This window comes from Cryptomeria japonica, chromosome 9 (genome assembly GCF_030272615.1).
Source record: "Cryptomeria japonica chromosome 9, Sugi_1.0, whole genome shotgun sequence".
Lineage (NCBI taxonomy): Eukaryota > Viridiplantae > Streptophyta > Pinopsida > Cupressales > Cupressaceae > Cryptomeria > Cryptomeria japonica.
The window spans coordinates 437,037,791-437,050,039 of record NC_081413.1 but is presented as its reverse complement, the minus strand read 5'-3'; positions in this window follow the sequence as shown (position 1 = coordinate 437,050,039).

Below are 12,249 nucleotides of genomic sequence, written 5' to 3'. Positions count from 1 at the left end.
ATGTGGACATAGGTTCAACATCATGGGAGTTGTTCCTGGAGAGGTTTAGAGCTCATTTCCTATCAGACTAGTGGATACAACATCATACTGATGAGTTTCATGAGTCATGCTAGATGGGGATGACTATTGTGCAATATGAGCATAAATTTTATGAGATCAAATAGTATGTTGGTATAGGTAATGATGAGGCAATGTTGGTTCAACACTTCATAAGAGGTCTGAGTGACCACATCAATGGTGGAATTTGGGTGTTTGAGCTGAAATCCATGGAGTTGGCCATAGAGAAGGCTCATCTTGTGGAGTAGAATTTATCTCGGGCACTAGGTGGATAGACTAGGATTCGGATTAGTAGTGCACCATCTACTGGATTTGGAGCTAGAGGTGGCCAGTCTTAGGTTGTTGTACCTTTTAGGAGTTTTCAAGAACCCTCTAAGGGTAGACAACAACAATAGTGGTTCCAACCTAAAAAGAAGAATTTCCAGGGTCATTGTGGGGGTAATCCTGAGTACAGGAAGGACCGGAACTAGCAACGGGTTAGATAGAGTTTTTTGAGTTAGCCTTCTTAGAGTGTTAGTCAAGCCTCTAGTAGGGGCATTTTTAGTAGTCTAATGTTCTAGCTGGAGGTAGAGGGTTTGGTAGAGGTGAGTTTTTTTTTCTTGTGGTCAGTATGGCACATAGATTCTCATTGTCCACAAAGATAATGTCAGACAGGGAGTTAGAGGCCTACTACATATGAACCCATAGTTGGGGATGCAGGTCGATCCCATCAAGTATTTGCAGTGGTTGATAATCACTAGAAAGAGCATCAGAGAACTATGATTGAGACCATAGGTGTGTTGGGTATATCTATTTCTTTACTTTTTATTTGGTTTCTTCAGACTTGTTTATAGCTTTATCGATTGTGGAGTGGTTTGGGATCGCATCTGCTAGATAGGCGGATAGGTGGCAAGTAGAGTTGGCTACCGGTTCTTGGGTGGCCATAGATGATGAATACTAAGAGGGGGGGTGAATTAGTATACCAATAAATACTGAACTTAAACACTTAAATAGTTTAGCAGTAAACTGGTATAACAGTTTTACTAACAAACCGGTTAACACAAATGCAAACCAAATAGCAAATAAGGCATTCACCCATAGAAGCACAATCACCATAATGCAAGAGATTTTGACATGGAAACCCAAACCACAGTGAGATGAAACTCACAAGTAACTATCTGTAGAATAGTAACCAGGCCGGTTAAGGTCATACAATGTTCTTTACCAGAACAGATCCAGTTAGGAATCTCAATCTCTATTAGGAGATAAGTCTGGTTAAAGACTACCTTGTGAGAGGATTTCCGATCCACAATTGTGAACCACCTTGTAAAAGGATTTACAAAGGCTTTTTCAGGCCTAATTGGTTAAGGGTTACAGACTTGTCCAAGATGTGAGTAATCAACAAGTGAGTGATCTAAATATTAGCACAGTATGCTTGGCTAGATCCATGATAGCTCATTGTTAATGCATTTCAACATTACTTCAGTCTTCAAAATCTTCACACTCTGTTTCTTCACACAGACCTAATCTTCTTCTGTGATCACACATGCAAAAACCTCATCAACCACCTAAAACCCCAACAACCTTTAAAACCCTAGACATGATGTCCTTATAAAGGAATCTGATTTCATGTCGGTCAAATAGGATTACATTGCAAGTTCCTAGGTTCAGTGCATCTGGACACATTTGGTAACACGACACAGAATCACCACCAAAGTATCGGTGGATGATAACTCATCACAAAAATAATACTGGTTGGTAACTCATCACAAAGTAATACTGATTCATACATTTACCTATTACCGGTTCACATATTTTACCGATTACCGATTCACACATTTTACCAATTACCAGTTTGCCAAAATGAAGACTAGGAAAATGATAACAATCGCTTTGTTTCTTCGTACTGCTTTGGGATCCTCAAACCACTTGAGGTCTTCATACCACTTGGGTCTTCATACAACTTGGGATCGGTAAACACTTTCTAAAAAATACCGATAGTCTAAAGACTATAATACATAATACCGGTTGGAACAAATACCGGTTGAGCATAACTCATACATACAAAAAGTAATCTCAAAGAAAGTGTGTGTCCATCAATGACAATCACAAAAACATCATCAAAAACACCAACAATTTCCCCCTTTGGCATTGATGGCAACACTTAGGAAAAATTTTGACATCTAAGTGTCTTACAACAAAAATATGCCATAATCAAAATTACTCGCCCTAAGCATATACACTACCCCTTTTGCAGAAAATACAATGTATACTACTCCCTTACAGAGATAATATAAACATGAAAGTATACATAACATGCATCAAAATTTTAAATATAGAATACTACTCCCCCTTTGCCAACAATTACAAAGTACTACAGAATAACCCCAGTTTCTCATTATCATTAAAATAATAAATGTTTATGACAATAATGAGTGAAACTTATCAAAAACTGATTTAAAATCCTGCATAAATGTTTTCATGGATAAGGACCATGACTCAAGCAATGAGGTAGCAACCTCATTTTCCATTTGCATCTGGGATACCCGTTCCTCCATAGCGTCCAACGTACTCATCTCTTGAGTGACCGTTAAGGCATCCAAATTGAGATATCACTTCTGAAGTATTTTCAGTCATGGTAGTAGAACTAGTTGAAGTTCCTACAAATCTCTGGTCTAGTTGGTGATTTCCAACTCTATTATGGCAGTCTAGAGTTGAAATTGGTGAACAATTTTCCCAAATGTGGTGAAGGAATCATAGGGCATCTTGAAGGTGCTTATATATGCCTGCAAATCAGATTACAGTTTGTCTTTCTCAGCAAGCACATCATCATAGAATAGATGGGGTTGGATTATCTTACTGAGCAGTAATTTCCCCTCATCCATAGCATCTCTTATGTCTTTCTACACTTTCTGAAGTTCTAACTGGAGCTCATTTAATTTCTTCACTAAGGTAGTGTTTAGTGCCTTTTGATTCTTCTTTTGTGCATTGGCTTCAGCAACATCTTCGAGGCATTACACCTGGTCCTCTACAACTGTGCATAAAAGTTTTAGTTGGGCTAGAGAGGAATCTGTACTAGGGAGGTTGGTACTGGGTATCAAATTGGTAAGAGTTTCTACCACAGTTTGAATAACATCTTGTTCCTTCTTCCTCCTTAGCACTTCCAGTCGCTCTTGCGCAAGCTTAATGCTTTGCGAAAGCTCCGTTTCATTTGCATATTGGAGGTCAATGGGACTAGTAATGTTAGTTGGTTTGGATTGACTACTGGTTGCCTTAGGGGTCTCCACTTGTGTGCTCTTTGCCGCTTCCTCCTTCTCTTTGGCTCTTTTCTTTTCCTCTTTAGCCTTATTTTTCTCCTCCGCTTCTTTCTTTCTCTTTTCTTCTTCCTTCTTTCTACTTGTCTTCTTCTTTCTTCTTCTCCTCTTCCTATTTCCTCTTCTCCTCTTCCTTTTTCTTCTCCTCCTCTTCCTTTTTCTTCTTCTCCTCTTCCTTTTTCTTCTTCTCCTCTTCCTCTTTCTTCTTTTTCTCTTTCTCTGCTTCCACTTTATCAGCCTTATCTTTGTCCTATTTTTCTTTGTCCGTTCTCTCTTTGTTAGCCTTGTCCTTTGCTACATCTGGAGTGACATTTTCACCATCCAAAGCATCAATGTCAATAGGGTCCATTTGTTTAGTGACCAGTTCTCCTTCACTGTCATACACCTCATCCGGTTTTCTAGTTTCTAGTTCTTGCTCAGCCTTCTTGTTGGCTTCGGACACTTGGTGCAACCTTAGACCGGCTTTGGCATGCAAGTGGGTATCCTTTACCACTTCAGGGACTTTCCCTTCCAATAAAAGGAGTCTTCTTCTTCTCATGAAGAAGAGGCCTTTGTACTTTTCCAAAAATTCATAGAGTTCTAAATTTGACACATCAAAAAAATATTATGCAAATATTTCTTCTCTTATTTCCTGGTCCTTTTCTATGGAAATGTGCCATTTGTTATCTAAAGAATTATATAAAGAATCCGGTGTCTCAGATCTATTTTTTGATGGTGACCGGTCATTAATACATAAATATTGAATAACTTCCTATTCAACTTCCTCCTTTTCATTGTCATTGAAATCATCAAAATGATCTATTAAATCACTTAGTACCTTTCTCCTAATATTCTTTATAGTTATTTGACAATGTGTCAAAGGTTTGTAAGAGGAAATGTCTATATTTACCGGTGTTGATGATGTTGGTTCATTGCTGGTTGTCTTTGTCTTCTTCCTCATTTGCCTAGTCTTTTTAGGCTGTACCTCAGGTTCTATATCCTATGAGTCTGGTGAGGTGTTCTTATTCTTCCGCTTCCTTTCAAAGACCTTGGTAGGTGTAGCTTCTGGTTTCTTCTTTGCCAGTGATCGCTTGGTCACTTTAGGACTTGCTGAAGTAACTGGTGCCGATATAGATGGCACTGCCTTTCCCTTCTTTACCAAAGGTTCTTCAACCGGTGTTACCCTCTCCAAATAGGTGTTGGTTCTCTTCTTCTTAGGATCAAGAGGTGAGGCAAGTAGGGTAGAGGCATTACCATCTAGCATGTCATACATTATCTCATATCCCATGGGCTCCACTTCTTCTTTTCTAGGCTCAACTACCTCCATTATGCACTCATCTACTTTGATGATAAAGCAGATGTCCTCTTCATACTTCTTGACAATATCACCAAATATTTTCACCCTCTGGCTCATCTTGCATCTGAACTCATCAAAGTATTTGTTCAGGACTTCAGGATAACTAGTTCCTACCACTTGTAGACTCTCTCTAATTTGTTTGGTAACCGGTTGGTCAGCAAACCATTGTATATCACTGACTCCTGGGAAATAGCCTTGAAAATAGAAAAACAATCCTACTAGCAGTTGTCCAAATTTAAATCTTAAGGCATTGTCATGTTTAATTGACTTCAGGTTCACCAGAAGTTACCTTTGCATACATGTGCATAGATCAAACGAGGCATCTTCCATGATCATCCTGTAGGCGACATTTACCGCTGCAATAGAGATAGAGTTAATTTTGCTAGCATAGAACATCTGGTAACCTATCACCATACAAGCATATTTGACCAGATCGTCCTTGATGGTATTGATGGTCATTCCCTGTTGGTCGCTCACAGAACTAGTGAGCTTGGTCATTTCCATCTTAATGACTTTTCTTAGGGCTGGTACATCTCCAATGTTATAGAAACCAGTAACGACATGAATAGCTTCTGGTGTCATGTCCTGTGTGTGCTCAAGATACATTTTGTCACCGTGCACTTTGCTTAGAATGATTCAAATGTGATCTTTTGTGGACTCTTCAAGAAAATACATCGCATTGTGAAGCTTCTTCTTTTCCAGGATGCTATATTCCGGTTTGATCTTCTTGTCCTTCCCGTAGAATAAACTTAACTAAGAATGAATCACTAGAGATCCTAGGTCTTCTATTTTGCAATCAATATAATCTGAAATACCTTCCTCAACTATAACACCAATAGGTATCTGGGATAGGGCATTGTATTTCGCCTTCCGTTGGATGAAATCTATTGAATCATTAGGTGCACTAGGACTGCAGTGCAATGCAGAAGCCATGATAAAAGGATAAACAAGAATTTTCAATAAATACTTTTAGAAATCCACAATTTAGGGTTTGCAACTTCAGCTTCACCACACACTACTTTAGTTGTTGGATTATCGCTTTGTGTTCTTCACTTGACTGATTGATATTATCTTCGGATTCTTCTTTCAAAGTTTGAAATCTCTCTGAATCGCAAGACAAATTGCCTTTTGTCGCTCTGCACTTGAAAATTTCTTCGCTCACAAATGATAAATGAAAATGACTTGAAAATCCCTTGTAAATGAATTCTTCACCTACCATAATAAATGCTCCACCATTAGGGCATAAACCCTAATTTTCCTTTTACCATTTTTGGTCTTCTACCAATTGACAGGTATCACATACCGGTTAAGATCTTTTACCGGTGTAAATCAAGGGTTCAAAACATTTTACCATTTTTCTCCCCCTAAGCTTTTCTGAAGCTTAGTTTGTCAGTTCAGCGACTTCCACACTAGGTGCAGAAATTGGTTCTTCTTATGACACTTCTTCAGGTTTCTTCTTCCATGTTGTCTTCATATCTGTTTTAACAGTTTCAACTTCAATCTTTCTTTTCGAAGTGACCGGTATATCATCTGATATGTTCTTTCTCATTCTGCAGGTTCTGGCAGGATGTCCCAGTTTTTGGCAATGATAGCAAACCATTCCAGGTGATCTCCATGGTCCATTATTCATTCTACAATTCTTCCTCCTGCATGTTGCAGCAGTGTGACCACTACCATGACAATTCAAACAAGTTGCTCTCCAATCGGTTGCTGCTTGATAGCCACCACCACCTGACTGATGGTTATAGGCATTATACTAGTTTGGATTCTGGTTCACTGAGGATTCAGGAAAAACTCCTTGACTCCTTTGAGGATATCTTCCAGTGTTTTGTATAATAGACCTGCATTCAAATGCTCTATGCCCAAACTTGTTGCATGCATAACAGTTACCATTGAATCTATTGGATCTAGGCTTATTGTTTAGAAAGTAGGGAAAATTATTGTAAGCCTTACTTCTACATACATTGGCAGTGTTTCCTTCCTTGAGACAATTAAAGCAAACAGGTTTGAACTTTTGCTTACCTTTATCCTTTGGTGCTGGTTGCTTCTTTGGAGCTCCATCTTTTGTTCTAGAGGTCTCACCTTCCTCATAACCAAAAAAACCAAGTCCAGTGGTATTCTTCACTGGTTTTGCTGATTCAAGCTTTTGTTCTAGCTTAACAGTGCTCTTATTGGATTTGGCAAGTATTTCCTTTGACTCAGTGAGTTCTTTGGAAGTAGCAGCATTGGACTCCTTCAAGGTTGCATTCTTAGAAATAGCCATGTTTAGTTCACCTTGCATTTCTTCTTTTTCCACTTTACTCTCTTGGAGATGAGCCGTAAGTGCACTGATTTCTTGCTTCAGCTTGGAGATCTCATGATCTTTGTCTTTTACCAAATCTTTAGCTTTCCTCCAGTTCTCAAGCTCTTGACACATTCTGATAATCAATCCTTCCAGTTCCCTTCTTAGGTTAGCATTAGATTCATTCAGTTTTTCAACTTCTTCAACTAGAGCTTCCATGTCTGCTTCATCAGAAGAACTATTTTCAATAAGCTCCATTAGTTTCTCAGCATGCTCTCTTCTCTTTGCTAGAGAGGCTTTAAATTTGACTTTGAGTTCATCAAAGGCTTTCTTAGTCTGAGTGAGACGATGAGTAAGTTCCCTCATAGTGTATTCCCCCATATCTCCTTCCAAGTATTAGACTTATAGAAAGGTTGGCTCTGATACCAATTGATGAATACTAAGAGTGGGGGTGAATTAGTATACCAATAAATATTAAACTTAAACACTTAAATAGTTTAGCAGTAAACCAGTATAACAGTTTTACTAACAAACCGGTTAACACAAATGCAAACCAAATAACAAATAAGGCATTCACCCATATAAGCACAATCACCATAACACAAGAGATTTTGACGTGGAAACCCAAATGGGAAAAAATATGGTGAGATGAAACTCACAAGTAACTATTTGCAGAATAGTAACCAGACCAGTTAAGGTCAGACTGGTTAAGGTCATACAATGTTATTTACTAGAACAGATCCTGTTAGGAATCTCAATCTCTATTAGGAGATAAGTCTAGTTAAAGACTACCTTGTTAGAGGATTTACAAAGTCTTTGCTAGGCCTACCCAGTTAAGGGTTACAGACTTGTTGAAGATGTGAGTAATCAACAAGTGAGTGATCTAAATACTAGTATAGTATGCTTGGTTAGATCCTTGATAGCTCATTGTTAATGCATTTCAGCATTACTTCAGTCTTCAAAATATTCACACTTTGTTTCTTCACACAAACCTAATCTTCTTCTATGATCACACATGCAAAAACCTCATCAACCACTAAAACCCCAACAACCTTTAAAAACCTAGACATGATGTCCTTATAAAGGAATCTGATTTCATGTCAGTCCAATAGGATTACATTGCAAGTTCCTAGGTTCAGTGCATCTGGACACATTTGGTAACATGAAACAGAATCACTGCCAAAGTGGCAGTGGATGATAACTCATCACAAAAATAATACTAGTTGGTAACTCATCACAGAGTAATACTGGTTCATACATTTACCTATTACCGGTTCACATATTTTACTGATTACCGGTTCACACATTTTACCAATTACCGGTTTGCCAAAATGAAGACTAGGAAAAATGATAACAACCACTTTGTTTCTTCGTACCACTTTGGGATCCTCGAACCGCTTGAGGTCTTCATACCACTTGGGTCTTCATACCACTTGGGAATGGTAAACACTTTCTGCAAAACACCGATAGTCTAAAGACTATAATACATAATACCGATTGGAACAAATACCGGTTGAGCATAACTCATACATACAAAAAGTGATCTCAAAGCAAGTGTGTGTCCATCAATGACAATCACAACAACATCATCAAAAATGCCAACAATAGATTGCTTCATTCTAAGGTGTGAGTTGGAATTTGGTACCTTTTATACCACAGTTGACCTTAATGTCATTCTCTTGGAGTCGTATGGAGTTGTTTTGGGGATGGATTGGTTAGCATCGCATAGTTCTTGTGTTGACTATCATCAAAAGGTAGTGTAGTGTTTGGATGATAATGGCAAGAAAGTGGAGATAGTTGGGATTCAGAGACCTATATCCCTCTATATGATCTCTGCCATGCAGCTCAAGTAGTGTTTGCGTCAAAGGTACCAGTTATTCATGGTTTCTCTTGAGGAATTGGATGAGGAGAAATGTTGAGAAGTCTCTTTGGATAGTCACCCTCTTCTTTGAGAGTATGTCAATGTGTTCCCTAGTGATATCCCTGATATGCCTCCGAAGCGAGACATAAACTTCCACATTGAGTTAGTTTCTAGAGTAGAACCTATTTTGAGAGCTCGGTATCAGATGACCACTCAAGAGTTGAGTAAGTTGAAGCATTAGATTGAGGAATTGTTGGTCAAGGGTTTCATCTACCCCAGTGTTTCACCTTGGGGTGTGCCAGTTATATTTGTGAAGAATAAGGATGGTTCCCTTTGGTTATGTATTGATTACCAACAACTGAATAAGGTAACCATTAGGAATCAATATCCATTTCCTAGAATAGATGATCTCTTCAATTAGGTAAAGGGAGCCAAGGTGTTCTCTAAGATCGATATGAAATCAGGGTATCATCAGTTGTGTATCCATGATGTAGATATCCATGAGACAACTTTTTATACTTGATATGGTCACTACAAGTTCATAGTGGTTCCGTTTGGGTTGACGAATGCACCTTCAGTGTTCATGAGCCTTATGAATGGGGTTTTCTGCACCTATTTGGATCGGTTTGCCCTCGTTTTCTTGGATGACATATTGATTTACTCTAGAGCCATGGACAAGCATGAGGACAATTTGAGGCAGGTTTTGCAGTGTTTGAAGGAGAATAAACTTTCTACCAATTTGGCTAAGTGCGAGTTCTTCCAATCTGAGGTGAAATTGTTAGCAACAATCAAGAAGAAAGACTGAGAGGGGGGTGGGGGTAAATTAGTATTCACTAGAATAACAAACATAACCACCAAAAATGATCTAATAAACTATAACAATAAGATAGATAGGAAAATTGAAAGCACTACACACAATGCAAAGATTTTGATGTGGAAAACCTGGTTAAGGAAAAAACCACGGTGGGAACCTACCCACAGTAAGATGATAATCTATAGTAGTATGGGAAAATATTACAATGGGGAATGCACATACATTTAGGCACACTTTCTAGAGCTCACTACTCAAATTATAATGGCCTAGAAGGCTACAACCCTTAGGGAAGTCTCACTGACTTACAATAAGACACGAACTACAATCTGGAAGAAATGAACTAAAAGAATAGCATCTCTGAATGCCTAATTATAGTTCTGGTTAACCACAGATGTCTTCCCTGCAACACCAATCTCTCCTCAAACTCAACACCGAAGGATAAATCACTTGTTCGCACATACAAATCTCTTTGATAATGAAGGCACAACATGGACACCCAAATTACATGAATATATCACCTATATATACAATTCATCAACCTTGATAACAAGGTCAGCTAAACCCTAACTCTCAAATCATAGTTAAAAAATTATATCACACGATACAAAGATCATCCACCAGACCAATACAATGATTTACATAGCATAGCATGGACCTAAATCAAATTCCTAAAAGCACAAATCCATCAAAAATCATGCCAAGATCAATCGCAACACACTACACCACCAGAAATACCGCATAACATGAAAATCAATACCAGTTGACAAAAACCACCAAATACTTGCACAACGATCAATGTGGATCACCAAAACAAATAGAAAATAACTAGGAAACACCAACAAGCATGTTAGAATCATCAGGAATAACTACACCATCACCACTTATCAAATCTTCATCAATCAACATCTGAAAGCTCAAGAACACAACCAATCAAAAACTATCATGAAGAAAGATAACTTGCAGAGCACTAAATCATGAACCATCTGAAATGAAGATACAAAAGACTATCCCCAAAAATATCCCAAAATCTCAGCACAAGATTTGATCACACCATAATATACCAGAGGATATATTGAACTCTGCAAAATAGTGATCAACAAAATAACAGTAGCAAAATCAGATCATAAGATATTCTCAAACACACTGAAATAAATTAGAGGAACATGTTGATATCAATGACAACAACATATCCTAGAAAAAGAAATTACCAACAATATCCAACAAATCTCCCCCTTTGGCATTGATGGCAACATATGAGTGAGAAAAACAGTCAATGCAAAGAAAGAATATATCTCTAGTAAACTCCAGCAAACTCCCCCTAAGATCAGGACTTAGAAAGAAGTTTTTCACATAATCACTCTCCCCCTTTGACAACAATGCCAAAGATCACAAAACATAAAACCAAATTCTCTCCAAAACAAAAACATGAATCTCTCTCCCAAAACACAAATTGCTCTAGCAGAGGAGTAGTGCCAACTCACCAATCTGGGTAAAAAGATAAAGCTCTGAAATCCACCAGATTGATGCAACTTAATGCATCTAGTTCTCATCAGGAGGGGTGGATACCCCTAACTTTTCTCTCAAGTATACAAATGTATCTGCAGGCAAAGGCTTAGTGAAAATGTCAGCAATTTATTCCTTTGTAAATGCATACTTCAACTTCATCTTCTCTTCACCGACTTTCTCTCTCAAGTAATGATATTTGATTGACATGTGCTTAGTCTTTGAATGTTGCACTGAATTATTTGACATGTTAATAACACTAGAATTGTCAGAGTAAATAACTATAGAATCATGATGAATAACTTTCATATCTTTCAACATTTGCTTCATCCAAACTACCCGAGTGCAATTACTAGCAACAACAATGTACTCAAATTCAACAATAGATAAGGACACTGAATCTTATTTCTTGCTATCCCATGAAACCATCTTCTTACCCAAAAAGAATGCTCCATCAGTAGTTCTGTTTTGGATATCAACATCACCAGCCCAATCAGAATCAGTATAGGCACAAAGCATTAAATCATCATTCCTCAGATACCACAATCCATAATCTACAGTTCCCTTCAGATATCTCAATATCCTCTTAACAATAGTGACATGACTCTCTTTTGGATCAACTTGATATCTAGTAGCCATACACACAGCATGCATAATGTCCATTCTAGTCTGTGTAAGATATAGCAATCCACCAACCATAGATCTATACAAACTCTGATTAGCTTTCAGAGATTCGTCATTTTTAGATAGTTTACAACCAGTCACCATAGGAGTTCCAATTGGTTTGGATTCATCTAACCCAAACTTCTTCAAAAATTCCTTCACATACTTAGTTTGAGATATGAATATACCTTTTCCAGTTTGTGCAATCTGCAAACCTACGAAAAAATTCATCTCACCGATCATAGACATCTCAAATTATTTTTGCATATCACTGACAAACTTCATTCTTAAGTCATCATCACCACCAAAGACTTCAACAATCAGGATGTTGTCATTCTCTATCTTAAAGTACAGATTACTATCAACAACACCTTTTCTAAATCCCAATTTCAACAAATATTTATCTAATCTAGCATACCAGGCTCTAGGGGCTTGTTTCAA